The sequence below is a fragment of the Schistocerca americana genome, chromosome X (assembly GCF_021461395.2).
Source record: "Schistocerca americana isolate TAMUIC-IGC-003095 chromosome X, iqSchAmer2.1, whole genome shotgun sequence".
In the NCBI taxonomy this organism is placed as follows: domain Eukaryota; kingdom Metazoa; phylum Arthropoda; class Insecta; order Orthoptera; family Acrididae; genus Schistocerca; species Schistocerca americana.
The window spans coordinates 335,166,233-335,193,596 of record NC_060130.1 but is presented as its reverse complement, the minus strand read 5'-3'; positions in this window follow the sequence as shown (position 1 = coordinate 335,193,596).

Here is a 27,364-nt window from a genome sequence, read left to right as displayed (position 1 = left end):
ATATGAATGCAAAAACTTTATTTTTTATCCCTTTTAATGTAAATGACTTAAAAATAAACTTACAGAAATGGTGTACTGGTTACAAGAATTAAATTGTGATGTTTATTCAGTAAAAGGATACTGGCTAATTCATAGTGAACACGGATTAAGTGTACCTTATCAGTGCTAATTAGCCACATGTTATTGTAGAGGAAATCTGAAGTATTATGGTGTTTCAATCTTTATCAAACAAACCACTAATTTAGAATATGAAGTGTAGAAGCAGTTTTTGAAGTTTCAAAAATGCTGATTCTAAGTCAGGAACTAATAGCTGTATCAACATAACGCTCTCATAGTAATAACATGGAATTATTTCTAGAAAATCTTGAAAAATGATTATAATTCTCTTAAAATACTATAAAAATTTTAAAAAATGGTACACCAGGAAGGAGCTATGTAAATTGGTCACAAATTGAAATTCATACAGGTATTGATGGAAAATACAAAATTGTAAACTTTGGCAGCCAGTGGATGAATATATGATGCTGCAGCACAATTTCACCCTGCAGCTGGCAAGTATAGTAAACTCAGGACATGCCAGTATCAGGGCATAAAGTCTTCGTGAATTTCATACTGTGTAATCAAGTGGACAGTAACTATGCCTCACAGACAGGTGCACAAACAATACATGCAGATGTTAGCATTTCAGAGAGGGTATGTTGTTGGGCTCAAAGAAATTGGTGGGAGTTATTGGTGAAATGCTCAACATTTGAATAGTGGCAATGAGATTATTTGACAATTTCAGCAGGAACGGGTAAACCATAGTCAAACATAGTATCAATAAGGAAGTGGTCGAGCTAAGGAGATGACAGAAAGTGAAGACTGAACAATTCTTAGAGGCACTCAGAGCCCTGGATGCAACAATATCATTGATCAGACATACAACTGCTTTTTCAGTGACCACACACCTATTAATAGGTAGCTCACCAAAAAGGGGCTGAGGTCATGGTGTCCCTTGCCCCAAATGCCATTGACCTCTGTACACCAGCAAGCCCATTTGCAGCAGTGTCGGGTACATTCAGCCAGGAATTGCAATGAATGGAGTAGAATTGTCTTCAGGGATGAGTAACACTTTGAACTGATGCCCAAAGGGCAGCAAATACATGTGTGGAGACAACCTGGACAGCAGCAGGATATCAACTGTACTGTCATCCACCATATGGCCTGACAAGTGGGTATGACGGGCTGGGGTGCCACTTCATTTCATAGCAGCCACCCTTTGGTTGCCATCTGTGGTATCCTTAAAGCACAGTAGTACATCAACTATATTCTATGCGCCATTTTGTTGCCCTTCAGTGCAAGCCATCCTGAGCTTACATTCTGGCGAGATAATACCTATATGCATACAATGAGAGTTTCTATCGCTGGTCTTCATGCTTCCAAACCATACGTTGGCCAGCAAGGACGCTGGATCTCTTACAAGTATAGAATGTTTCGAGCATTATGGACAGTGCCTTCTATCCAGCTCAGGATTTCGGTGGTCTAATGCACCAGTTGGACAGAATTTGCCACAATATTCCTCAGGAGGACAGACAATTCTGTCAATCAATGCCAAACTAAATAACTGCTTACAGAAGGGCTAAAGGTGAACCAATGAATTTCTGATTTCCTCAATTTGTAAAGCTCTGTCTCTCAAATAATTCATTCAGTTTTCCTGAAATTGTAATAATTTATTTCTCTGTAAATGCAAATCACATCTATCGATATCCATCCTATTTGGGTAATTCTTTCCTGGTGCATGATAATGGCAGAGTTATAATATTTAGTAATATTAACATAGACACTAGGTATAAGACTAAACATATGCTGTACCTATTAGACATGTTAAGATCACTAGACTACTACTGTCTGTATGATAATCCCATCAGGCTCAATGCAAGCTTAGATAATATAATCTGCAACTTTCAACCAAATAAAATTGTATTTAATACTACATACCTCACGATTTCTGACCATGCTGAACCATGGCTTAGGCCCCCTCTAAGCAAAAAAATAGACAGTTCTTCACCTTAACTTGGAAGGGAAATCAGACCAAGCAATGAACATGAATTGAATCAGTTAAAAAACCATCTTAGCTTCATCAACTGGGGTACAGTAGTCGCTAATGTTATGTTTGCCCACGAATCAACACATAAATTTTTAAAATTACTTGTAGAAAACATTGTCACATGTCCCATCTATAACAAAAAACACACAAAACAGAACCAGTGTAATAAACCTCAAGAACTGAGGGACTGGGACATGCCACACCTGAGCCAACTTAGTGAGGAAATGACTGAACACTGCGACAGATTGCAGCAGAATCCAGCTGAGAAGGAAGCTTAGACAGCAACAAGAACGATGTATAGATTAGAAATGAGAACAGTCAGAGGATACTTAATGACAACTGTATACTCAACTCAAAGTGTGAAGTAGGATGGAAAGTTATTAAAACAAAAGTAAGATCTGAAATTAAACACAACATTTGAATCTAATCAGGCACCTAAATGCACAATTTACCAGTCCTGGCACAAATAAAAAATCTCGCTGAAGATGTAAATAATGCCAAATCTTTGATCCCAGCTCTAGACAGCAAGCTATTGACAATTTCTGCTGGTCTTGTGTAACTTACAGAACAGTATGTGAAGCAGTTGTCGAACTTAGCAACTCAAAAACCAGAAGCTTCTATGGGCTCTCAAACTATGTAATACAAACATTAATAAAGAAATTTTACAGCCACTAACTCAAATCATCAACCAAATACTTCATGACAGGATCTCTCCAGATGGCCAAAAATTACTATTTTAATACCTACTCATATCAGAGGTGATAAAGCATCCCCTGATAACTGCCATGCCATCTCACTCACACCAATAATACCAAAGATAATAGAATATTATATGTACAAACAGATGGACCAGCATTTCAATGAGAATACCATACTTAGCTCTTAACAACGCGGTTTCTTTTAAGTTTAAAGAAATAACCTCTGAAACTCTTCTGGATTTGAGAAAAATGTTTGATACTGACTCCCACAGCATACACTAATCATAAAGTGCCAATACTACAGAATTGGAGAGAATCCTCTTCATGTTGCTGAGTCACAGCAAAGCAAGGGAGAACAGTCAGTAACTATACTCAAAGATCAGAATTCTGATCTGCTACAAAAGGAACCCCACATGGCTCAGTACTCTGTACTTTCTTATTAACTGTGTGTATGAATGATTTACCCTCATTTTGACCATTTGAGTTCTTATTAGACACAGGTGATACAACTCTAATTATGCAAGTTGATGATCTGGAGGAGCAGTGGACAAATGTATTATTGGTTTGAGATAAAGTGTTTACAAATTATAATAAAAGAGAAGTCATTGTTTTCAGTTTTAGTGTCTCCAATAAAGATTACAAAATAATTAACCTGTTGGGTTTCTACATGTACCAGAAACTCAGCTGGATGAGTCACAGAGAAAAACTGTGCTCGAAATTATCTTGAGTGATTCATCTGTTGTACAAACTGAGGAATAATTAAGCATAAACCTATTAGTGTATGGACATTTCACATTTTTCCACTCTTGCCTTACAAAAGGAGCCCTTCTACATGGTAACTCCCCAAGCTCAAAATTGTATTCAGATGGCAAGAAAAGGGTGCCAGATGTATAGCAGCACTTACCACAAGAGAATTTTGTAAAGATTACTTCAAAGATCGTAGTGTAATTGTAATTCCTAGCCTCTATATGTAAATTTGCCTTCTCAATGTTAAAGATAAATTATATGAATTTAACCTTAGGATGTCTGGTCTCGAACACAACACAAGAACTGGACAATCAATTGATACACTCACAGTAAGCTAGTTAAGGTTCACAATAGCCACAAATATGTAGGACCCAGATTTTTCAGTAGACTTTCAAAAGCTATCCATTGTCTTAGCTACAGTACATTCAAAACTGTTTTAGAAGATTGGTTTGAGAGGACAGCATGCTGCTCCATAACAGAGTATGAGGAATCAGACTTAAGTGACTCAAAGTTCTAACTAATTACTGTCAGACAAAGTTGTAAGAAATCACTGCTTAAAAGGTTATTGCATATATAATTTTCACATAATAGGTAATGATGTTCCACTGATGCAAATATCATGAAATTTTATACACCTCATTTCTCTTAGCCTTGTATATAAATATTTCTACCAATAACATGTAAAATGTTTGAAGTGAAATAAACTGTATTCTGAACTCTATTCGCTAATGGTTCTCTCCTTATCCATATTTTGTGACACAATTTTTTAATTAATGGATGGGTAGAGCCATAAAAATATCAGTTTCACCAATGCTGGATGTAGATTAATGGATTAATTTGTTTTTTTTTACCAGTCACACAAAAAATAGGTATAAGGCAAGACAAGTAGAGTCACAAAATTTGTGACTGTTTAAAGATCACAAGATATTTCTCAGAAGAGTGGTCAGTCAGCTTTCGGGCACCTCAAGGGTCATTAATGGAAATTGTACTTCTTCTGATCCATGTTAGTGACTGGATCGTCCATACTGATTTACATAAAACAATATTATTAACAAAAGCAGTTCAATATGCAGATACCCTATATGTAGTTAGCTCTTTTATACGTCAGCTCAGCAAATTGTTAACAATATATCAATTCACTACAAATCCTGAGAAAATAATATTAATAAATTTCCATAGTAGTCAAAACAGTATTCTGCATTAACCTGCCGTCATCATCAACAGTCAACCCATTGTAAATAAAGAAGCAATAAGGGTCTTGGTATTTAGATAGAATGTGGCCATAAAGGGATAAGCACATTAAATACATCAATTCCAGTATGTGAACAGACTAGTAAATTTTAATGTGTCTAAAGGGATCTAGGAACAAACAAATACTAATGTGTGCTTATCTGTACTTGGTTTGTAAATTTACCTAATTTTTGGGTGCTGAATACACTGGTAGAATCAGTTTTTCTCTATGGTGTCACATTTTTAACTCCTCGCCAGCCATTGATCCAGCGTTGCCAACACCTCGTTTCCGTGTTGTGCCCACTGTATTGCCGAATTCCTTACCAGTCATGAGGCCACTGAATGCCCGTCTTGCCACAGAATGCACCACTTTCCTGCCTCGTCTCATCACTGCATGCTGCCTGGGCCACCTTGCCTGTTGTAACATTCACATTATATGACAGCTGCCATCAGAATTTGCTGTTTGTCACCTAGGCTTATGGTTCAAATGTCTCTGAGCACTATGGAACTTAAAAGCTGAGGTCATCAGTCCCCTAGAACTTAGAACTACTTAAAACTAAGTAACCTAAGGACATCACACACATCCATGCCCGAGGCAGGATTCGAACCGGCGACGGTAGCGGTCGCGGGGTTCCAGACTGAAGCGCCTAGAACCGCTCGGCCACTCCGGCCGGCTCACCTGGGCTTATCCATGCAATTTCGACAACATCAATACATGACATAACTGAGGTTTGTGTCACTAAAACGCCACTTTACGGGTGATGATTTGCCAAGTCCATGTGTCAGAGATGCAAAGTCGTTGAACAAGAGTATTATATTTTATATGACCTCCAGAAGCTCACTCATGTGTGTACTTGCACTGACGGACACGAATACCTGACTAGGTTTTGACGTTTCTTCCTTTCAAGAACTGCCCAAGACGTGTTAAGCTGTGCTGGAAGTCAGTTTTCGTTTCAGCACCAAAACCAATGCAATGCAAGTATCAAGGCACCAAAAGAAAATTCTCATACCTTCGTAGTTAGAATCTCCAATACCACTAATTACTGCAATCTTGGTATAGTCTATCAGATTACACGTGGGAAGTAAGTGACTGTAGGTCTCAGATGCACACACCTCTAAAGCTGCATCACACACTTGCAGTTGCTGAAATCACTAGGATCCTGAGTAATCTGCCAGATCATGGAACCAATAGGTTGAATTCATGGTGCACAAAATTAATGTCGGAAATTCAAAACCGCTTTCAGCGGTGAGTTTAGAGAAATGTTCCGTCAAAGTCGCCACATGAGGAGCCAGAGAGCCGTCAGTGATGCTTAAGAAACTCAGGTTGAGCCGACTGCTACCTAAGCTAGGTCAGAGACGTGTTGGTCCCAAATTGACATGCAATTCCAAGGATGTACCCCGGATTTTTTCAAAAGGCGAGTTTTATGATTTGTTAAAGAGGACCTTAAAAACGCTCACGTTTTTATTTATTCTGAAAGCAAATTTATTTACTTTTTAACTTTTATGTACACAATTTGCCTTTGGGAGACCTCCATACAAATAGTATTTGTCTATAAAATTAAGCAAGAAAACTTTTCTTAAATAAGTACAGTGTGGAGCAAATGAAAGTGTCCTAGAGGAGTGGATATGATTGGACGTGAAGGTTTGCATGTAACCACGCCCGTGACATGCATACCACATGTATACTTACCAAATAATCCACACTGGTTCAGAGCACAGTGAAGGCTGTGTCAGTGTGAGTGGAACAATGCAAGGGGGACGATGAACCTCACAGTGAAGTATCATGTGTTCGTTGTGGAAAGTTATGTGCCAACAAAATCGTGGAAATGGTCTGTTCAGTTGTTTGCTGAGAAGTTTAATGGTTTGAAAGTGCCAGCAAAGAGTGGCATGCAGCGCTTAGTCCGAAAATGGCGTCAGACTGGATTTGTTTGAAGAAATAAAAAAACATTCCGAAACGTGACGGCATACCAAAAACTGTGGGTGCAGTTCATCAGAAACTGCTTCAGAGCTCTAGCAAATCAACCTAGTGTCTATTGTTTATGCTTTAAAACCAGCAGACGCTCCTCAGCGCCTCCAGTTTTGTGAGTGGCTGTTCACTGAGATATCAATGAATGGCTTCAGTCTGTTTTTTATGACTGATGAAGCGTGGTTTCACCTGAGTGGTTACGTTGATTTACAGAATTATATGCTCTGGGCACTGGAGAATCCACATAACTTGCACAAAACGCCACTGCATGATGAGAAGATAGGGGTTTGGTGTGCAGTGTCTGCATGCCACATTATTGCTCCCATCTTCTTTCATTACACACTGACTTTGGGGCATTACTTTGCCAACATCTTGAAACCATTATTTTTTGGCAGCATTAATGGGGGAGGAAAAGACCTACAGTTACTTCCAACAGGTTGGAGAAACTGCCTATACAGCCAGCCGAACCCTGGTGCACATTTACAAAATCTTCACACCTGACAGAGTCGTTAGCAGAGGTAAGGCTCGTCACAGTCCTAGCTGGCTAGCAAGGTCACCTGATCTTCCAGTATACGATAATTTTTTGTGGGGAGCCTACGAGTCTAAGGTGTATCGCAACATCTCCCATAGCGCTTTCAAGAACTGCAGCAGAACATTTCGGAAGAGACTGCAGCAGTTCCAGCAATCTAGTGTCGATCTGCCTTCAACAACTTGCTGACAAGTGCTCAAAAGTACGAAGAGATGAATGGTGGCGACTTTCAACATCTGCTATATTCAGGTTAGTAGTGTATTTCCTTTCCTCTGCTGTGTTTCTTTCTACCCTGGAACACCGTTCTCCGGACCACATTTATTTGCCCCAGCCTGTGTAACACACATTCTCAACAATATATAAGAAATACCCAAATGCACAAATAAATATATTTTTATTTGACAGTATGACAACTTCACTTTGTTGCCAAACGACTTAATATACCAAAGTGACGAAAGTCATGGGATACCTCCTCATATCGTGTCGGACCTCCTTTTTCCCAGCGTTGTGCAGCAGCTCGATTTGGCATGGATTCAACAACTCATTGGAAGTTCCCTGCTGAAATATTAAGCCATGCTGCCTCAATAGCCATCCACAATTGCGAAAGTGTTGCCGGTGCAGGATTTTGTGCACGAACTGACCTTTCAGTTATGCTCAATACATGTTTGATGGGATTCATGTCAGGTGATGTGGGTGCCCAAATGATTCGCTCGAATTGTACAGAATGTTCTTAAAATCAATCACAAACAACTGTGGCCTCGTACATTGGCGTACTGTCATCCATAAAAATTCTGTCGTTGTTTGGGAACATGAAGTCCACGAATTGCTCCAGATGATATCCAAGTAGCCAAACATAACCATTTCTGCTCAATGATCGTTTTAGTTTGAACAGAGGATCCAGTCTATTCCATGTACACACATCAAAAAAAGTTTTGAATCACCTCAGTTCCAAGAGTTCCAGAGCCTGTACAGAGAATTGGAGCAGAGAACAACATAAACAAAATTTCCACCCTTTTTGTTGCTCATTAAAACCACACACGGCATGTTGTACCACCATACAAGAAGACCTTCAGAGTTGGTGGTCCAGATTGCTGTACATATCGGTACCTCTCATACCCAGTAGCACGACCTCTTGCATTGATGCATGCCTGTTTCGTCATGGCATACTATCCACAAGTTCATCAAAGCACTGTTGGTCCAGACTGTCCCACTCCTCAATGGCGATTGGGCGTGGATCCCCCAGGGTGTTTGGTTCGTCACGTCGTCCATAAACAGCTCTTTTCAATCTATCCCATGATGATCGACAGGGCTAATGTCTGGAGAACATGCTGGCCACTCTAGTCGAGCGATGTCGTTATCCTGAAGGAAGTCACTCACAAGATGTGCACGATGGGGACGCGAATTGTCGTCCATGAAGACGAATGCCTCGCCAATATGCAGCCGATATGGTTGCACTGTCAGTTGGAGGATGGCATTCATGTATCGTACAGTCATTACGGCGCCTTCCATTACCACCATCGGCGTACATCGGCCCCACATAATTCCACCCCAAAACAGCAGGAAACCTCCACCCTCCTGCACTCGCTGGACAGTGTGTCTAAGGGGTTTGGCCTGACTGGGATGTCTCCAAGCACGATTGTCTGGTAGAAGGCATGTGCGACACTCATCACTGAAAAGAATGTGATGCCAATCCTGTGCAGCCCAATCGGCGTGTTGTTGAGCCCATCTGTACCGCACTGCACGGTGTCGTGGTTGTAAAGATGGACCTATGGACCTCGCCATGGACGTCGGGAGTGAAGTTGCGCATCATGCAGGCTATTGCGCAAATTTTGAGTCGTAACCCGACGTCCTGTGGCTGCACGAAAAGCATTATTCAACATGGTGGCGATGCTGTCAGGGTTCCTCCGATCCATAATTCGTAGGTAGCAGTCATCCACTGCAGTAGTAGCCCTTGGGCGACCTGAGCGAGGCATTTTATCGACAGTTCCTGTCTCTCTGTATCTCCTCCATGTCCGATCAACATCAGTTCGGTTCAGTCCGAGACGCTTGGACACTGCCCTTGTTGAGAGCCCTTTCTGGCACAAAGTAACAATGCGGACGCGTTCGAACCGTGATATTGACCGTCTAGGCATGTTTGAACTACAGACAACCATAACGATGTACCTCCTTCCTGGTGAAAAGACTGGAACTGGTGGGCTGTCGAGCCCCTCCGTCTTATAGGCGCTACACATGCATGATTGTTCACAACTTTTGGTGGGTTTAGTGACATTTCTGAACAGTCAAAGGGAATGTCTCTGTGATATAATATCCACAGTGAACGTCTGTCTTCAGGAGTTCTAGGAACTGGGGCGATACAAAACTTTTTTTTTTTGATGTGTGTAAAATACAGCTCACATCATTATGGAGCCATCAGCTTACACAGTGCCAAGCTGACAACCTGGGCCAAAGGTTTCGTGATGTCTGCGCAATACTCGGACCCTACAATCAGCTCTTACCAACTGAAATCGAGACTCATCAGACCAGTCCACGGTTTTCCCGTCGTCTAGAGTCCAACCAGTATGGTCTCAAACCCAGATGGGGCACTGCAGGCGATGTTATGGTGTTGGCAAAGGCACTGGCGTTGGTCGTCTCCTACCATAGCCCATTAACGCCAAATATCGCCTAACGAATATGTTCTTCGTACGTCCCATACCGATTTTGCTCTTACTGCGCGCTTGTATGCTAGCGCTAACACTTCTACGCAAACGCCAGTGCTCTCGCTCATTAAGTGAAGGACGTCCACCACTGCGTTGGCCGTGGTGAGAGGTGATAACTGCAATTTGGTATTCTTCGCACACTCGTCACACTGTGGATCTCGGAATATTGAATTTCCTACCGGTTTGGAAATGGAATGTCCCATGCGTCTACTTCCAACTATCATTTTGCATTCAAAGTCTGTTTATTCCCTTCATGTGGCCATAATCACGTCAGAAACCTTTTCAAATGTACCACCTGAGTACAAATGATAGTTCCAACAATACATGTCTTTTATATCTTTTGTGCACGATACTACCGCCATCTGTATATGTGCATATTGCTATCAAATGACTTCTGTCACCTTAGTAATTTTCTAATACGAGGTTCACTAACACAGAGCAGAAGAATGTTAACGTAGGACTGAATAATTTATGATGCTAAAGGGCTTGAAGCTCTTTTGAGAGCAGGTATGTTTCTCGTACTACAATCTATTATTTAAATTTCCAAGTTATCTGAAACCACGTCAGAATTCCTTCAGCACATCAAAGCATTCCAAGTTTCTGAATTTATTCTGACTTTATATATCTTTCAATGCATTAAAATCCTTCAGTTTCCTTAAGCGATCAAGAAGTTCTTTTTAAATTATTACTTCAATAGTCAACTTGAAACTACAACAACCAAATATATTTATAACACAAATAAGAATACACAAATATTATGAGCTACAGTTTCGGGATCTTAACATTGATTCACGCACTGAATTCAAATAAACTTTTAACGTATGCGCTATGTGACGTTGCTAATGAGTTTCCGTTTATCCATGATAATATGATTACACACTCTTTATGCTGATAAACTGCTCTGCGATGTACATCATACGTTATAGTCAATGGCTGCTCGTGAGTATGCATTCTGGGTCTTCACAAATTCAGATAAATTTGAGAGTGTGAAATTAGTAGCATCTGCTGTATAATAGTTACGCTTATCAACAAGTTTATGAAACTACAGCCAATAATATGCATAACTTATCTGACAAAAGAAGCAATTTTTCTGGGATTCTGTTGTTTTGTACAGAATTAAATACAGTTTAGGGCAAGACCGAAATAATGTTTAAACTTTCGCAACTCAGCGTTACTCATTTTTGTGGAAGTGGAAGTTTTAATGCCTTTTCATTTTTTCCGGACAGATATACAAGATCCGTAACAGATGTATTAGTCCAAGAATTTACTTCCGGGCTGAAAATCAGATATTCCTACGTTGCACTCACAAAATTCACTCTAAATGTACACTTCCTAATTAAATGTCCGTTTGTAGTCACACTTACTTGGTTTCGTCAGTCTTTCAATCAACGAATGTCATCTGGGAGGTTATAGTTCCTTTTCGGCTAACTTTTCCTGGTAATTTACTTATCTGTTACTAGAATGAGATTTTCACTCTGCAACGGAGTGTACTTTCTGGCAGATTAAAATATCTGCCAGACCTAGACTCGAACTCGGGTCCTTTGCCTTTCGCGGGAAAGTGCTCTACCAATTTTTTTTTCTCTTCATGTAAGGAACCGCTGCAGGTGCAGGACGACGGGTAGAGCAGGGGTCGACACCCGAGGCCTGGCCATCCCGCCGCCATGCCCAAGAAACGTGTTCGAGGATCGAAGGATCTGGAAGAGGATGTAGCGGATTGTCTATGTTCTTTTATTTATTTATTTAATTTTTATAACATTTTTATTTTTATTTTGTATTGTATTTCCAGAATGAGAAGTAAAGCTGTGAGTACCGGACGTGAGTCGTGCTTCGGTAGCTCAGATGGTAGAGCACTTGCCCGCGAAAGGCAAAGGTCTCGAGTTCGAGTCTCGGTCGGGCACACAGTTTTAATCTGCCAGGAAGTTTCTTGTATTGTATTTATTGAATTATTTTTGTTTCATTACAAAAAAAGGTCCCACAACTCCCGTAGCTGATCGTCCGAGTCGTCTCTTCGTTTGTTGGGAGGGGTTCCCCCCTATTCCGTCCGTAGAGGATCAATATGCTCCAGGATTCTTCTTCACTTTCAGCTCTCATACCCGGAACGCCCCAGTGAGTGGGAGGATCCGCAAATAATGAACCTAAAGAATTTGCGAAACGGGTTCTGTACTTCGGGTGGCGGCTGAAAGCTGCATATGTCGTCATCAGTAGGGACCAAAAGTCCAGTGTACCTTTATGAGCATCGCAAAATATGTAGTAAGGGGCTATGCGTTTCTGCTAGTTAACGGCGTTCGTCCTGGCCGATGGAAAGTATACGCCGTCGGGGAGCAATATATCATCAGGGGAGACAGACTCTGGCAATCATCGCAAGAATAATGCCAGCATGCGCTGCGTCAGTAGCCAGCACTTGCCTGTCAGGGCACAAGTCAGGCGGTGTGCATCCGAGTCAATGACTGAGTATGTCGGACACAAGGGGGTCGTCCGTCAGATGAATAGAATGTAGTCTCTGACGAGTAGCGAACTTCCCATTCACAACCACGTACCACAATGAATGCACCGTCGTAAGTAGAAAAGGTGTGTGTACCACTCGCCACACCGTGTTCCAGGCAATTTCAGGATGTCTCTGGGCGACCGTATTTATAGATTGCTGCTGTTAATAGAGGCGATAATAGTCTTTCGTGCTGGGCATCCATGTTGTCGGAAAGCCTGACCGTAAGTAGCTGTAGTCAATCAAGAACTCTCTAATGTGGGCGAGTGCCGGTGAAATGTGTCCTATAGAAACAGGGGGATGCAGAGAGTGTGGTGCCACTTCCGCTATCAGGGTGCCTGTCAGAGTGGCGTGGGCAGAGGCTCACGTGTGACGCATAGTGTTGAGATAAAGCGATCGCGCACGGTGGCAGTGTCAGGGTGGCGTATCGGACTTTAAAAACAAGGCCGGCGCTTACGAAATGTCCACATGCTGCTTGAAATTTGTCAGCCATCGTAGCCGTCAAGGGAAGGACATGCGCAAAATAGTTCAGTATGGAGACAAGATAGGTGTTGACACAACGTGGTCTGATGAGCATATCCATGCGACACAATTTGTCGTCCTGCAGCAGAGCACGTGTCTGGTGTAGGAGCCGGCGGTACGAGGCCGCCGTGCCGTAAACATTGCTATAGAACCGCTCTCCTAAACATTTGAGTACGGACACGTTATCAAAGCGCACCGCCGTTGCGTGGAAAAGGCCCCCTCCAGATCCATGTATTTTGTCTTCTTCACGTTGATAACGCTCCCAGAGACCGCCCCGTAGTGGCGTAGCCACTGAAGCGCCATATGCATTTCATCCTCTGATCTGCCAGGAACACCACGTCATCGGCGAATGCACCACAACTAAAGGTCACGTCCCGCGTGGAAATGCCTGTTAATTACTGCCGTAGACCGCGTAAAGCTGGTTCAAGCGCTGCTGCAAATAATATACCCGACAAGGGGCACCCTTGTCGCACTGACCGTCCAACAACAATGTGACCAGACTGGTAACTGTTGACCATCAAGGGGGAGCGCGCTCCGTGGACCAGTCGAAGGCCCACCTGTGCAGACTCTGGAGAGAGGTCCATGTGTTGCAAAATTGCGCGTAGGAAGCCGTGGTCGACGCGATCGAATGCGTGGTCAAAATCTACGGCGACAAGGGCGCCTCGAGTTTTGCAGGCCGCCGTCAAAGCAATTACGTCGCGGTATGATCCTAACGCTGTATGCATGTTGCTGACACCACCTAAACATGTTTGATCGGTGAGGATGGTTTTCCCGATAGCGGTGTGGAGACGCTCGTGGAGGATGCGGGCGAAGCTCTTGTAGTAGTCGTTGTTGAGGAGTGTGAGTCGGCGAAAGTCCTGCAGCCTACAACCACCATTCGGTTTCGGTACTCGGATCAAGATGCCGTCTGTTTATTCTGTGGGGACAGTGAAATCAGGGCGGATCAGTGCATGGAACATTTGGAGCCACTTGTCGCCAATAAGGTCATAAAAAGTGCGGTAGAATTCCACGGGTAAACCGTCTGGCCCAGGCGATTTGTTCGGTGCACCACGTGCCAAGGCCGATGTCGGCTCGTCGGATGGAACGGGTAACAGCAGAGTATCATCGAGTGCCACGTCCCTAGGGTCGGGAAAATCGTGCAACAGCTCGTCATTATCACCTACGTTTCGCCCATCTTCCATGTACGCGGTCCCATAGTGTCGGGCTGACGTCTGTGGTGGCGCCTCTCGCGCACTATGTGATAGACTGATGCTGTTTCGTTGGGGATGCGGTCATGCACTCGCGCACGGATGCGGACACCTTCAAGCTGCTCTGCCCCGATACAAAGTAGACGAGCTATGATGCGTTGTACGGGCATCTGACGTTCGGGAGACGGCAGTTGTGTCGCCAGCTCACGTAACGCTGTATAGTTAAATTCCGATGTTGTCCTTTGCGAGTTCGATCTGTCACACCCGTAGGCCATCAGGGTCTTTCGGAGTGCAGGTTTGACACATCGCAGCCACCACAGCAACGTGGAAGCATGCATGGGCAGGCGCCTGAAACAACGACGCCACGTGTCAGTAACTGCTTGCCGACACGCTTCCTCGCGAATGAGGGAGACGTTCAGCGTTCACGGGCCTCTGCTGCGTCTTGTGAATTGTCGGGGTAAGGTGATAGTGCAGATATACGCGAGATGATCCGTGAAGGTCGTCGGCCAGAGTTCTGCATCACAGGTTGCTGTGCGGAGGGCACTCGAGACGTATATCCGGTCCAGACGACTGGCAGAGTGGCTGGTAAAACGCTGGTACCCATGTTGTAGGAGCCAAGTATCGTGGGGTTCGAGGAGACGTATCAGTGCTTGTAGAGCCGGACATGGGACGTAATGCAGTATCTGGTCCTCGGGCCGCAGAACACTGTTAAAATCGCCACCCACTATGTAATGGTGTATATTTCCTTCCAAAAAGGGGGGGGGGGTACCTCCTCCGAATAGAAGACGTGCTTGTCACCGTGGTGCGAATTACTGGAAGGAGCGTAGACTTTAACAAGGCGGACTGCGCAAAGTGTGGGAGCGATGCCTCGCCCGTTCGGCAAGTATGTCACGTCCGTCGCTTCTATGCCATCTCGGAGAAGGACGCCCGTTCCTCCTGCGCCACCACCAGAGGGTAGGCTGTAGGTGTAAATGCAGTTCGGGACGGACCTCCTGTAGAACGGCAATGTCCAAGTCTGCCGCTCTGATCATGTCGTGTAACATGCGGGTCTTGACAGTGGAGTGGACACCATTGACATTGACTGTTCCCACACGGTATGGCTGAAACATATCAAGTGGTGGAGGCAGTGTGCTGGTGTAAGCGCACGGTGCTCTCGCACACCACACAGCCATCCAGCCGCATGCCGTGCATTACTGTGCCGTATAATCCCCTGACTGGTAGAGCCCTTCGGGCTCAATGTCAGCCATGGGCCTGGTGGAGGTATCGATGTGTGCTGTGCATCATCGGTCTCCACATCCTCCATATCGTCTGCCCAAACACCAAGAGAGGATTGTGAGGTCAGTGGTGGCTGGTCGCTTTCACAGGAGCCCACATTTTGGCAGTTGTAACGCCCGAAAGACAAAAAGCCCTAATTAACAAACTTTCTGAAAACTTAAAGTAGGGAAGTGAGTCATCTTGACAGTGACAACAACTATTGGTGATAAAAAAAGTTACACTCATAATGTTTTGATTAACAACTATAACACTCAAATACTGAGAGTAACATACAAAAGAGGAGATAAAAGGAAAGGGTCGTCATGCATTATCTTTTAAACATCTATAGAATAATTTTAAATTCGTATGAACGAAGGTAAAATCCAAGGAGGTAATTCGGTCAAAGATAACATTCACCATGGAAGAGAGTTGTAGCCGCATCGAAAAGAAAATTCACCGCGCGACTGCTACGGTCGCAGGTTCGAATCCTGCCTTGGGCATGGATGTGTGTGATGTCCTTAGGTTAGTTAGGTTTAAGTAGTTCGAAGTTCTAGGGGACTGATGACCACAGATGTTAAGTCCCATAGTGCTCAGAGCCATTTGAATAATTTTTTTGAAAAGAAAATTCAATGCGCCTACAATGCAACTCGGATTTGGAAATGTCTACTTAGTTGCTCTTGAGTACTATTGCGATAGTCTTCTGGAAGCAAACGCTATTACATTGTTCCAGTTGTGAAAGTTCGACAGTTCGTGAGAGAGAGACTAAAGCCATACTCAGTCATTCGACTGCATAAAGTAATCTTTACCGTTATCAACGCAACGGTAATTTTAATTCAGTGATACCGATTTACTGGACTTAACCTTCGGACTGAAGAACAGTTGCGAACTTGATAGTAATGAATCAGTGATGCGAAATTTATTCGTAGTCTTGAGTGGGACACAATAATACAAAGTCATGAAGAAAAACCAATACGCCGTTCAATCAAAAGTTGTCATCGTCACGATTACTGGACTGATGAGAAGTTAAGCTTGAATGACATATCGGTGTGTGTGTGCGTGATAGGGACAAACAATTAATTACAAAAAGATTAATAAACTATTAGTCAAGAGATAAATCAGATGTGTCGCCTACCTGATTCAAGGAATAATATTACGTATGTTCATGCTAGTGATTGAGTCTTTTAAACATTTTAAATGACTGCGTGTAGACAGGAATAACAGACAGTGAGAGGTGAATAACATAAAAATCAGCATTACGGCGTGTTACAAGGATGTTACTTCAACGTAAGTGATCTCTGGAGTTACGTTGGACCGTTGTTAATAATTTGACGTAGCAAAGGCATAGCAACGGAATTACGCTAAAGATGATGTGAAAAACGACCGTAATGATAGGATTAAGAACCAAGATTTCACTGCCCAACGAAACTAAGCGGGCATAAGGTAAAAGATAAACAATTGGTCAGTTAACACAAACTGAGAAGACTGTTACGGACGAACAATAGAATATTTCTTAACTACGCGAGGAGCTATGTTTTACGAGTGTTACAGGTGCTGTTCCACGTCATACTGACGGGGACGACCATCATTACGAGTCGTTTTCAGGGCCACCAGATGTAGGAGAGTGTTCCTTATCTTCAGGCGCCTTCAGGTGAATGAGGCCACTGGAGTTCGTTGCAGCTGTAGACGCGTCAACGAAGTCGATGTCTTCCGCCAGCTTCACATCCCTGTTCCATTCTTAAACAGACAATCGCCTCTTCTTGTGTCGCTTGGGTGATTTATGCCTGCGGGTCTGAGATTTGACATCCACTGGAGGGCGGGGCTCGACAAAGCCTCGGCCATTGCGCGGCAGCCACCAACGAAAACATGATGCAACGTGCTTCTTAAGTTCTATGCTCACTTGTCGTACCCCGTTAAGGATAGGGTACGTTTCGAATGTGTTCCATTTCTACCCTGTGTGGCTCAGAACTGTGCAGTATGGCCACAAGGACAGCGCAAGGTTGGCAGGAACTTCGAATGGTAGTTCAAAGATGCGCACCGTACGCACCCCCAGACCAGCATGGTCAACTATTATCACGCTCACATTACCGACAGAGTGACAGTAGCGAAAGCCATTTGCAGATAGTTAGAGGAGTCTGTCGCAAGCCGCTTCGTCAATCTATTTGAGGTACACTGTGCTGGATACAATAGACAAATGAATGCCTATCAGTTCTTGTGGTTCTATGTGCATGATGTCTCGAAGAAACAGTTCAATTTCATGGGCCTTCGGTATCCTGTACGATGCGTTGAACGTTAGTTTGATTGTAGTTTGTCGATATGAGAACGCCATGGCGGGTCTGTATCGGTACTATAAGGCAATACAACGACGCAACCGCGCGCTAGCGGGCAACAACACCTGCAGAGCGCTGCCCGTGGCACCGAACCTGTCCGCACGGTATCACTGAGATATTCACTCTGCAACGGAGTTTACGCTGATATAAAACTTTCTGGCAGGTGGAAACTGTCTGCCAGACCTAGACTCGAACTCGGGTCCTTTGCCTTTCGCGGGAAAGTGCTCTACCGATGTTTTTTTTGTTTTGTTCGATATAGTTCGTTGCGTTTGGTCTGGGCGGACGTCACAAGTCATCCGTTGAACTTGATCGTTGATGCCAATTTTTTTTTCTTTTTTTATTACAGAGAGCACGCAGCCCTCTGACCGAACACGCTGAACTACCGTGCCGGCACCGATTGAGCTACCGAAGCACGACTGACGATCCGTCCTCACAGCTTTACTTTTCTGTTAGCATTTAAAATAGATTCAACATAGTTCATGTTTACTCTGCACATGAAGGCCAGTCCTTGCACAGTACACAGCGATTCCAAACACAAACTGCCGTTTGTGGAAATGATTAATTCAAGTAGTAATGTCTACCAACATGGTCACTTGACTAGAATACAAATGAGGCGCTGAGAAACATTAGGATCTTAAGCACACCGTCGTCGACCCCACATTTAAGTGAATATCAAGGAAACCAGTGAGACAGCTTTTTGTCAATGTTCATATTTACGATAGAATTTTGAGCAAATTTTTTAAAGCTAAGCAACCATCGCTGTTTGGGCGACATTTTTGTTGATAAACGTGATGTTTTCGCGAAACAGGCAAATCCAAGAGTATTACCAACCACTAATTTTAATTTAATGTTATTTCTCATTATGTTTACCGCCCTGCTGCCATTTTAAATGCTGAAATATTGCAACCCCAAAGTGCTACCAGTCTCCATATAACGTCTTCAGTGCTAGCATTAAATTCCTATAGAGAGATAATTAGGCTATTAGCACATATATATTTTTATTTTACCGTAACTCTAGTGGACGAATCGAGATTGCTTCTCCTCTTCTTTCTCGTTACAAACTTACTTGTAATTAAAAACTATCACAACAGCACACAGAACAAAAGCAATAAACGGCAGTACGCACATCACATTCAGCTGCAAGTAAGAACTGAACTGATTAACAAAACAACTGAGCTAAAGTATGGCCAACATGTGCAATAGTGGTCTTGGTTTAAGTATGAATGGGCTATTGCTGACGGTACAGTCGATACCTCGATCGGTTTGTTGACTATCGATAATGTGTATCCCTTTTCCGTCGTATAATTGTAAATCAAAATGTCTTCCAATTTCACCTGTGATGTATAGGTAGTTTGCTACGGAACCAGGATAGCACCCACTCATGGAACTCTTCATTTGAAGAAAATCGATGGCCACAAATGTCTTCCTTCAGGGCTCAAAAAATATGAAACCGGATGCGGAGAGAACGGGACTGTACAGAGTGCCTGTGAGGGCTTCCCAGAGAAACGTCTGCACCGTAGTGGAAAAAACCATGGTAGTATGTGGGTGGGCACTGTCCTGCAACAGAATTATGCCATCTGTCAACATTTCTGGGCGTTTTTGCTTCATGGAGTGCTTCAGCTTTTGCAAAGTGTCCACGTAAAAAAAGCCCTGTAATGTTAATGGACGGCATCACACTACTTGGACACTTTGCAAAAATTGAAGAACATCATCAAGTCCAAATGTCCACAGATACTGATGGACGGTATCATTACGGTATATAACAATGCCCGTCCGCATATTTCCAAGGTTGTTTGGGCTGCACTGCAGAAATCTCTCTCGGAAGCTTATACACATCCTCGATACAGACCTAACCTCTCCCCATACGTTTCTCATGTTTGTGGAGCTCTGACGGAAAACAATGACCGTTGATTTGCTTCGGGTGAAGAGATGTTTGTCTGGATACAATCATGCTTCCATAGGCAACCGAAAACATTTTTCAATGAAGACATTGACCGTTTTGTCTCACAGTGGGATAAGCGTATTAACAGTTATGGCGATTACTTTTGAAATAAACAGCTTACTTACTTTTTTATCGTCTGGTTCGTTTTCATTTCACTGCCCGTTCTAGAATAAACTCCATTTAAATATTTTACGTGAATAATTACACATGTAATTCTCAACGATTTCTCTGTAGGTAATGTTGCATTTTTCTGTAGTTAAGTTTGTCTCTGTTTTGAAGCAAGTATTTCCACTCTTTCTTTCGAGGTGTTACAAAAATTCAAAATATTGATTTTCACGTCCATTACGACTTTCGAATGGACTGTTACCCTTCTGCATTTCCTTGTAATTTTCATGTCAGGGTAAACTTTACTTCCGGCCGTTATGGTCGAGCGGTTCTAGGCGCTTCAGTCCGGAACCGCGCGACTGCTACGGTCGCAGGTTCGAATCCTGCCTCGGGCCTGGACGTGTGTGATGTCCTTAGGTTAGTTAATTTTAAGTAGTTCTAAGTTCTAGGGGACTGATGACCTCAGACTTTAAGTCCCATAGTGCTCAAAACTATTTGAACCATTGTGGTAAACTTTACTGCACTTCTGTTCAATGAAGTTATCACGCACTCGGTCCTTGTGCACTTGTGCATGTGATGTGCTACCTGAAATCCAAGCTGCAGTGTTTTATAGCACATCCGAGTACTTTACTGTTTAACAGATGTGTCATCTTGATGCGCCTCTGCTGTGTTTCCACTGAAGACGCAGAGTTCCGACGATATTGGCCAAAATATTTTGAATTTCGTATTTGCTGCGACTACACGTAGAAACTCAACAAGTTCGCAAGAAAAACTTCAGATGTTTGTAGTGAAGAGTTTTCAGGTCAAATGCAAAGCTGCTATGGTATCAGAAAATATTCCTCGATGGTGAACATTTTGTAATGGCATTGGTATTCGTGCATGGAGGGACGTTTGGCAATCTACAGCTACAGTATGGTCATTGCACTACACTATCTCAAGCGTGGACCATGCCAGGCAGCCATCACGTGTTGCTAAATGCGCACAGTTCTTCAAGATGATTCCCTGAGGGTATGAATGCAGCTACTGCGAAAAGCACCGTGACTTGGGCCTCCTGTCACCCACTTTATGCACCATGCAGTCTTTCCCTCCCACAGGGATGTAGCACACTGCTAGGATGAGTTACCTTTTCCTCTTACCTATTTGGCAACTGTCATGAAGTAGTGGCTAACCACAGTTCTCTGCCTCTTATTTCCGTGTGATCTCTCTTGACATGTGATTTGAAATGACGTCTAACAGTTCCCAGCTGAGCGTAAATTCTCACGCCGCGGCGTTATATGCTTTTTACAGAATGTAGCACTTTATACCTTCAAGTACTCCTTCGAAACTGGATATATTCTTGCCTTCCAGTTATAAAATATTTAAAGTGATGCTTCTCATTATTTCGTTTCTTTTATTAGTAGATCTGTTTCAAATAATGAACATTTTTTCTGCAATATACCTTTCACTCAATTTTTGGAGATAGCACTTATGTTTAGTACTCTGAGTTTCTCATTGAAGGTGAATGATACATTGAAAGGAATTTGAACCTAAGAGTTACTATTCAATATTTAGTCAGTAGTTTTGATGCCGAAAAAATAAGTGTACTCTCCATGCAACCATAGCGAGAACGCTAATGTGTGTTAAGAGAGATTAACTTCTCTTTGAGCTAAGTTAAAAGAGACAGTTAAATTCCATGTTGTTCATTCCACAGCAAAGAAGTGTTTATGATCTCTGCCGCAAATGCCACTGCATTTCATGCTACTCACATTGCATCTCTGCTGGATTTGATCATTTGCTGTTGATGTAATCGTAATTAATGGGGAGTTATCACACTCACTGGTGACCCAATTCTGAGTCCAAATTTTAACTTTCTGCCTTTCTTCCTCGTACAGCAAGTCTGGAACTAGTGGAAAGCAGAATGTTTAATGGTGTGCTTCCTTCCACTACTGAAAAGGAGAATTGCAGCTGTTTTTTGAGCCATTCTGCACTTCAGCATTGATGAACAGCTGCGACCGGCCTCTAGTTATGTTTTAACCCCCTCTGTTTTCTTACCATATTGCCACACCACTAATGTTTTCTTAATTTTCCCTCTTCCGTTTCTAGGTATCATTCACTTGTGAATATCTTGAGTGATACTGACGATAAGCAACAGCCACTAATTCGTATCGAGTCAGGTGGATTTGACTCTTTGGCAATCTGAAAATGCACTGCGAAGTTAAATAGTGCTACACCAATATTTGGATAGTACACAGATGACTTGTTAAATACAAAGCACAACCCTAGACTGGGAATTAATGAACAGCTATTGTTAGTAGCGTAGTAAAATAGTTTCTGTATCACAAAACACTCCAATAGTACTAAAGAAAGAGTCATTGATCAATAAGTACTTCCCATGATAAGATAATGCTATAACTGATAAGTAGTACTTACCTAGTACCAGTTATGGTCTTATTGATTGGCGACTCCATAGTGTCCTGCGCACTACGACCAGATAATGGGTATACTTGAAAGGAGAGACAGCATTGGTCGTATATTTTTGTTTATTATCGCAAAATCGATTTTCGGTCACTTAGTGACCATCTTCAGTGCTAGAAGTTAAAAATTTTTTCACATTACGATCAGAGAGTATAAAACAGAAAATGAACATAACACTTGTTAGGAACATACCTGTAATATATAACTTAAATTAGTAAGCACTCGTGTCAATAAGCTTACGGCGATCACATAGACTGAGGTCGCTGTCTGCATGCACTTGTTCAGCAGACCTCGGTGTGACGGGGCTTGACACGCCCTCTATGTGACATGTGTCAGGTGAAGACATAGTATTACTGGTTTTGCGAGATATTAACACTAAATAACTCTTGTGCATTTGTGAATCGTGCAGTAATTCAAATTTAAAATGTACGTACAACACATAGCAGACGAAGGGGGAAGGAAATATCTAAAATACATTGGCGTATTGTTTTTTTTTAAAAAACAAACTTATAAAACATAAAACAGATCGATGATAAGTTGGCAGAGTGCAGGACACATAAAAGAGCAAAAGATAATGAAAAAATAATAATAAGTGAATAACATGAAATGAGGTGTAACACAGGTTTTAAAAAAAACATTATACCCACCATCTGGCGTGGGAAGTTAGAAGTACAACGTTCGTGATTACGTAAAATGTTACGTTAAGACTAAGGAGTCAAATATATAAAAAATAATAACAGTACGAAACTGCCATTACTTAATAATTAGAATGCCGTGAAACACAATGTTCATTACAAAAATGTTTGTAGGTGTGGATAAACAATTTTGTTATCATATTTAACCGACATGCTGATGTACGTCTCGTTTGTCCCTTTGGGCAAGCTAGCAGTGTTATAACAGTGGTTATAGGCTTCCGCATAAGCACTGGGTAAGAACCCATACATACATGACATCAAATATACACGGTTGCTTACTGTAAAACATAGCCCCATCATTTGGCGTGGGAGGTTAGAAGTACATGGTTCTTGATTTACATAAATATTACGTTAAAACTGATAAGTCAAATATATAAAATAGTAATGGTCCGAAAAAGCCACTAAGTAACAATTCATATGCCATTAAATAATATTAAAAAAAGTTTTGAGGGTGTAGAGTATCAATTTTGTTATCATATTTGACGGCGTGATAATGTACATATCATTCGTCCCATCACTGGTTGTACGCTTCCGCATAAGCACTGGGTCAGAACCCATATGTACATTCACAGGTTGATAAAACAGTAATGAAGTTGCCAAGCAACCAGTTTTGAAAATAAATAAACTAATTTGATTTTACATACTTATAGTAGTAGTGGGACCCATATGAAATACAAGCAGACTTAAGAAGTACCTATAATTCTAATTGTGTATTTGAAATACATTTGAAAATATAAGGTGCGAACAGATAGTATACATCAAACATCGAGAAACCATCATGAGGAAGGACAGGTAATAGTGCCACTTATACCAAAAATATACATCGTACTTTAGAGAAATTAAACATAGGCTATGCACGATATCCAGTGGTACAATCATATGACAAAGAGGCGAGATAAACAATACAATGAAAATGGCGGGCAAAAAAGGTAGAGACAAAAAACAATAAACATGAAGCCGTTCACGCTGGACGATAAAAACACTAACACTTGTTGACACGGCGCACAGAACACGGAGGACGGCGACGGCACATGTGAACAGTGGAGTTGTAACTGCGAAAGAACGCGAAACACAAAACGAAGCACACACATGAGACACTGATGGCGATGATCTCCGGCGCGCGAATGTTCACTATGCGTGTGCGAGTCCGGGGACCTGCCAAGAGAGGATGAGGAGGAAGGGGAGTGGGAGAGCGAGAGGGGAGAGCAGAGATGCCACGGGCAGGGGAGATAGGGGGGAGGGAGGAATGGGGAGGGGAAGCCCGGGGGAAGAGGGGTGGAGGGAGGGGACGAGGGAAAAGGAAAGAGAAGGGAAGGGAAGAGAAGGGAGGGAGGGTGCCTAAAGGAAAGGACACCGGAAGTGGGGGGTGGGGCAGGGTCAAAGTCGATAGGAGGGGTAGATGGAGGGGAGGAGGACATCATCAGGGAGGGGGAGCTGGCGGAAGCCAACTTGGGAGAGGGTAAGGAGGGTGGAGAGATGGAGACCGGGTGGGACGTGGGAATATAGGCGGGGCAGTGGGTGGGGGTGGGAGAGGATCGGGGAGACGAGCGGGTGAGGAGGATCGAGTTTGCGGGAGGTGTACAGGATCCGTATCCTTCCAAGGAAAAGGAGGAGGTGGGGGAAGGGGATGAGATCGTACAGGATCCGGATAGGGGAGGGGAGACGGATGCGATAGGCGAGGCGGAGAGCATGGCGTTCAAGGATTTCGAGGGATTTGTAAAAATTAGGGAGGGGGGGCAGAGATCCAAGCCGGATGGGCATAACAAAGGAGACTGAGTCGGGAGCGTGCCTTGGCTTGGATTGTCCGGAGGTGGGGAGTCCAGGAGAGGCGACGGTCGAGGGCAGACACCAAGGGGTGGTTTTGCCTACAATGATCGCCTGGGTTTTGGAGGGATTGACCTTGAGCAACCACTGGTTGCACCAAGCGGTGAACCGGTCAAGATGGGATTGGAGAAGATGTTGGGAGCGCTGTAGGGTGGGGGCAAGGGCAAGGAAGGCCGTGTCATTGGCAAACTGGAGAAGGTGGACGGGGGCTGACGGCGGCGGCATGTCCGCCGTGTACAAAAGGTACAGAAGGGGGGAGAGGACGGAGCCTTGGGGCACACCGGCAGAGGGGAAAAAGGTGTAGGAATCTGAGTTACGGACGGTGACATAGGAAGGACGGCGGGAGAGAAAGGAGCCGATCAGACAGACGTAGTTAATGGGAAGGGCGAAGGTTTGGAGCTTGAAGAGGAGACCGGAAGGCCATACGCGGTCATAAGCACGTTCGAGGACCAGGGAGAGGAAGATTGCGGAGCGACGGGAATTAAGCTGTTCGGAAAGGAGATGAGCGATGTCAAAGAGAAGGTCGTCGGACGAGAAGGACGGCCGAAAGCCACACTGGGTAACGGGAAGGAGGCGGTGCTGGCGGAGATGCTGGTGGATGCGTCGGGTGAGGATAGATTCCAGGACCTTGCTGAAGACCGAGGTAAGGCTGATGGGATGGTAGGAGGAGATGGCGGACGGCGGTTTGCCAGGTTTAAGGAACATGAGGATACGGGAGGTGTTCCACAGGTCGGGGTAGTAACCGGTGGACAGGACTACATTGTAGAGCCTGGCCAGGGTGGAGAGGAAAGAGACAGGAGCTTGACGAAGGTGACGGTAGGTGACACGATCGTGACCAGGAGCGGTGGTGCGTTTTGTGCGAAGTGTAGCAATGAGATCCTGTGTAGTGATAGGGGCATTGAGTTCCGTGTGTGCAATGTTGTCCAAGTACTGGAAACCAGGAGCGAGCGGAGGGACGGAGGTGTCAGTTCGATCGCGGATATCCGGGAAGAGGGAGTAATCGAACTGGGGATCATCGGGGATGGAAAATACATCGGAGAGGTAGGAGGCAAAGTGATTGGCCTTACTAAGGGTGTCAGGGAAAGGGTTATCATCATGGAGAAGAGGATAATAGGGGGAGGGTTTATTTCCGGTAAGGCGACGGAACGCTGACCAGAACTTGGACGAGTTGATTGGTAGGGTAGCATTTAAACGGGTGCATGTCTGTCACCAGTCCCGGCGTTTCTCAGCCACGAGCAAATTACGAAAGTGTTGCTGGAGTTGCCGGTGGCGTCGTAGTGTGTCTGGGTCACGCGTGCGGAGGAAGGCACGGTAGAGACGACGGGATTCACGGAGGAGGAGGACGGCCTGTGGGGGTAAGGTAGGACGGTGGGGGTGGACGGCGACAGTAGGGACGTGGGCCTCCACGGCCTCAGACAAGGTCTGCTGGAGAAAGGAGGCGGCATGGGTGACATTGTGAGGGTGGTGGTAGGTGAAGGGGTGGCTATCGACCTGGGTGGAAAGGGTATCCCGGTAGGCATTCCAGTCGGCACGGGAATAGTCATGGATGTACTTAGGGGGCAGGTCATTACGAGGGTCGGGGCGGGGGCGACGACCGTCTGAAATGGTGAGGAAGACAGGGAGATGGTCGCTACCAATAGGCTCCAGGACATCCACCGTTATGTGGCCAAGGAGGCTGGGGAGGAGAGGATAATATCAGGAGTGGAGTTGGATTCGGGACGGGTGTGCTGGAAGATGGGGATGAGGTCGCCTTGAAGGGAGGAGAGGAACCGATGCCACCGCCGTAACTGGGCGGCGGAACGACTATGGATGTTGAGGTCGGCGGCGATCACGTAGGAGGAGAAGGTACGGTCGATGTGGGAGAGGAAGTCGAAGGGAATAGGGGCGTTAGGGCGGACATAGATGGTGGCGCAGGTAACGGTAAGGGCGGGGAAGAAGAGACTAAGGATCAGGTGTTCGGTGGCGTCGGGAAGGAGAGGTTGGAGCCGAACGGGGATCTGGCAGTGGTGGCCAATGGCAACTCCACCACGCGCAATTGGGAGGGGATTATTGGAGCGGTGGCGGAGATAGGGTGAGGTGTAGATGGATTGGTGAGTTTGGAGGATGGTTTCATTGAGGGGGAAGGCATCCACAGGGTGGAAGGCAAGGGTGTGTAGGAAGAGGCTCTTGTTGGCGGGAACGGAGCGGATATTGTTTAAAAGGATACGTTGCTGTCGCGCTATGACAGGGATTTAGTTGAGGGTGTGAAGACGGGAGAAGGTGAAATGGGCCTGGTTGTGGGAGTAGATGGAGTACATTTTGAGTTGGAAAATGGAACGGGGAGTGAGGGAGATCTGTTGGAGGGTGTGGGGGCGCTGAAAGGGATGGACATTCTGAAGGACGATGGTGATGAACCTGATGATGTCCTCAGCTGTGGGGGGGGGGGGGACAAAGGGAATTGCCAGGAGGGGTGGGGGTGTCCAGCGGACGGACAGGGACGGTGAGTTCAGGAGTGGTCGGAGGGGGTCAGGCTTTACACTTTTGGGAGTAGGTGGGATGGGGGAGATTGCAGGTATTGCAGGAGGGAGGGGATTGATGGTTAGGGCACTGCTGGAGGAAGTGCGCTTGCCTACAATGCGGG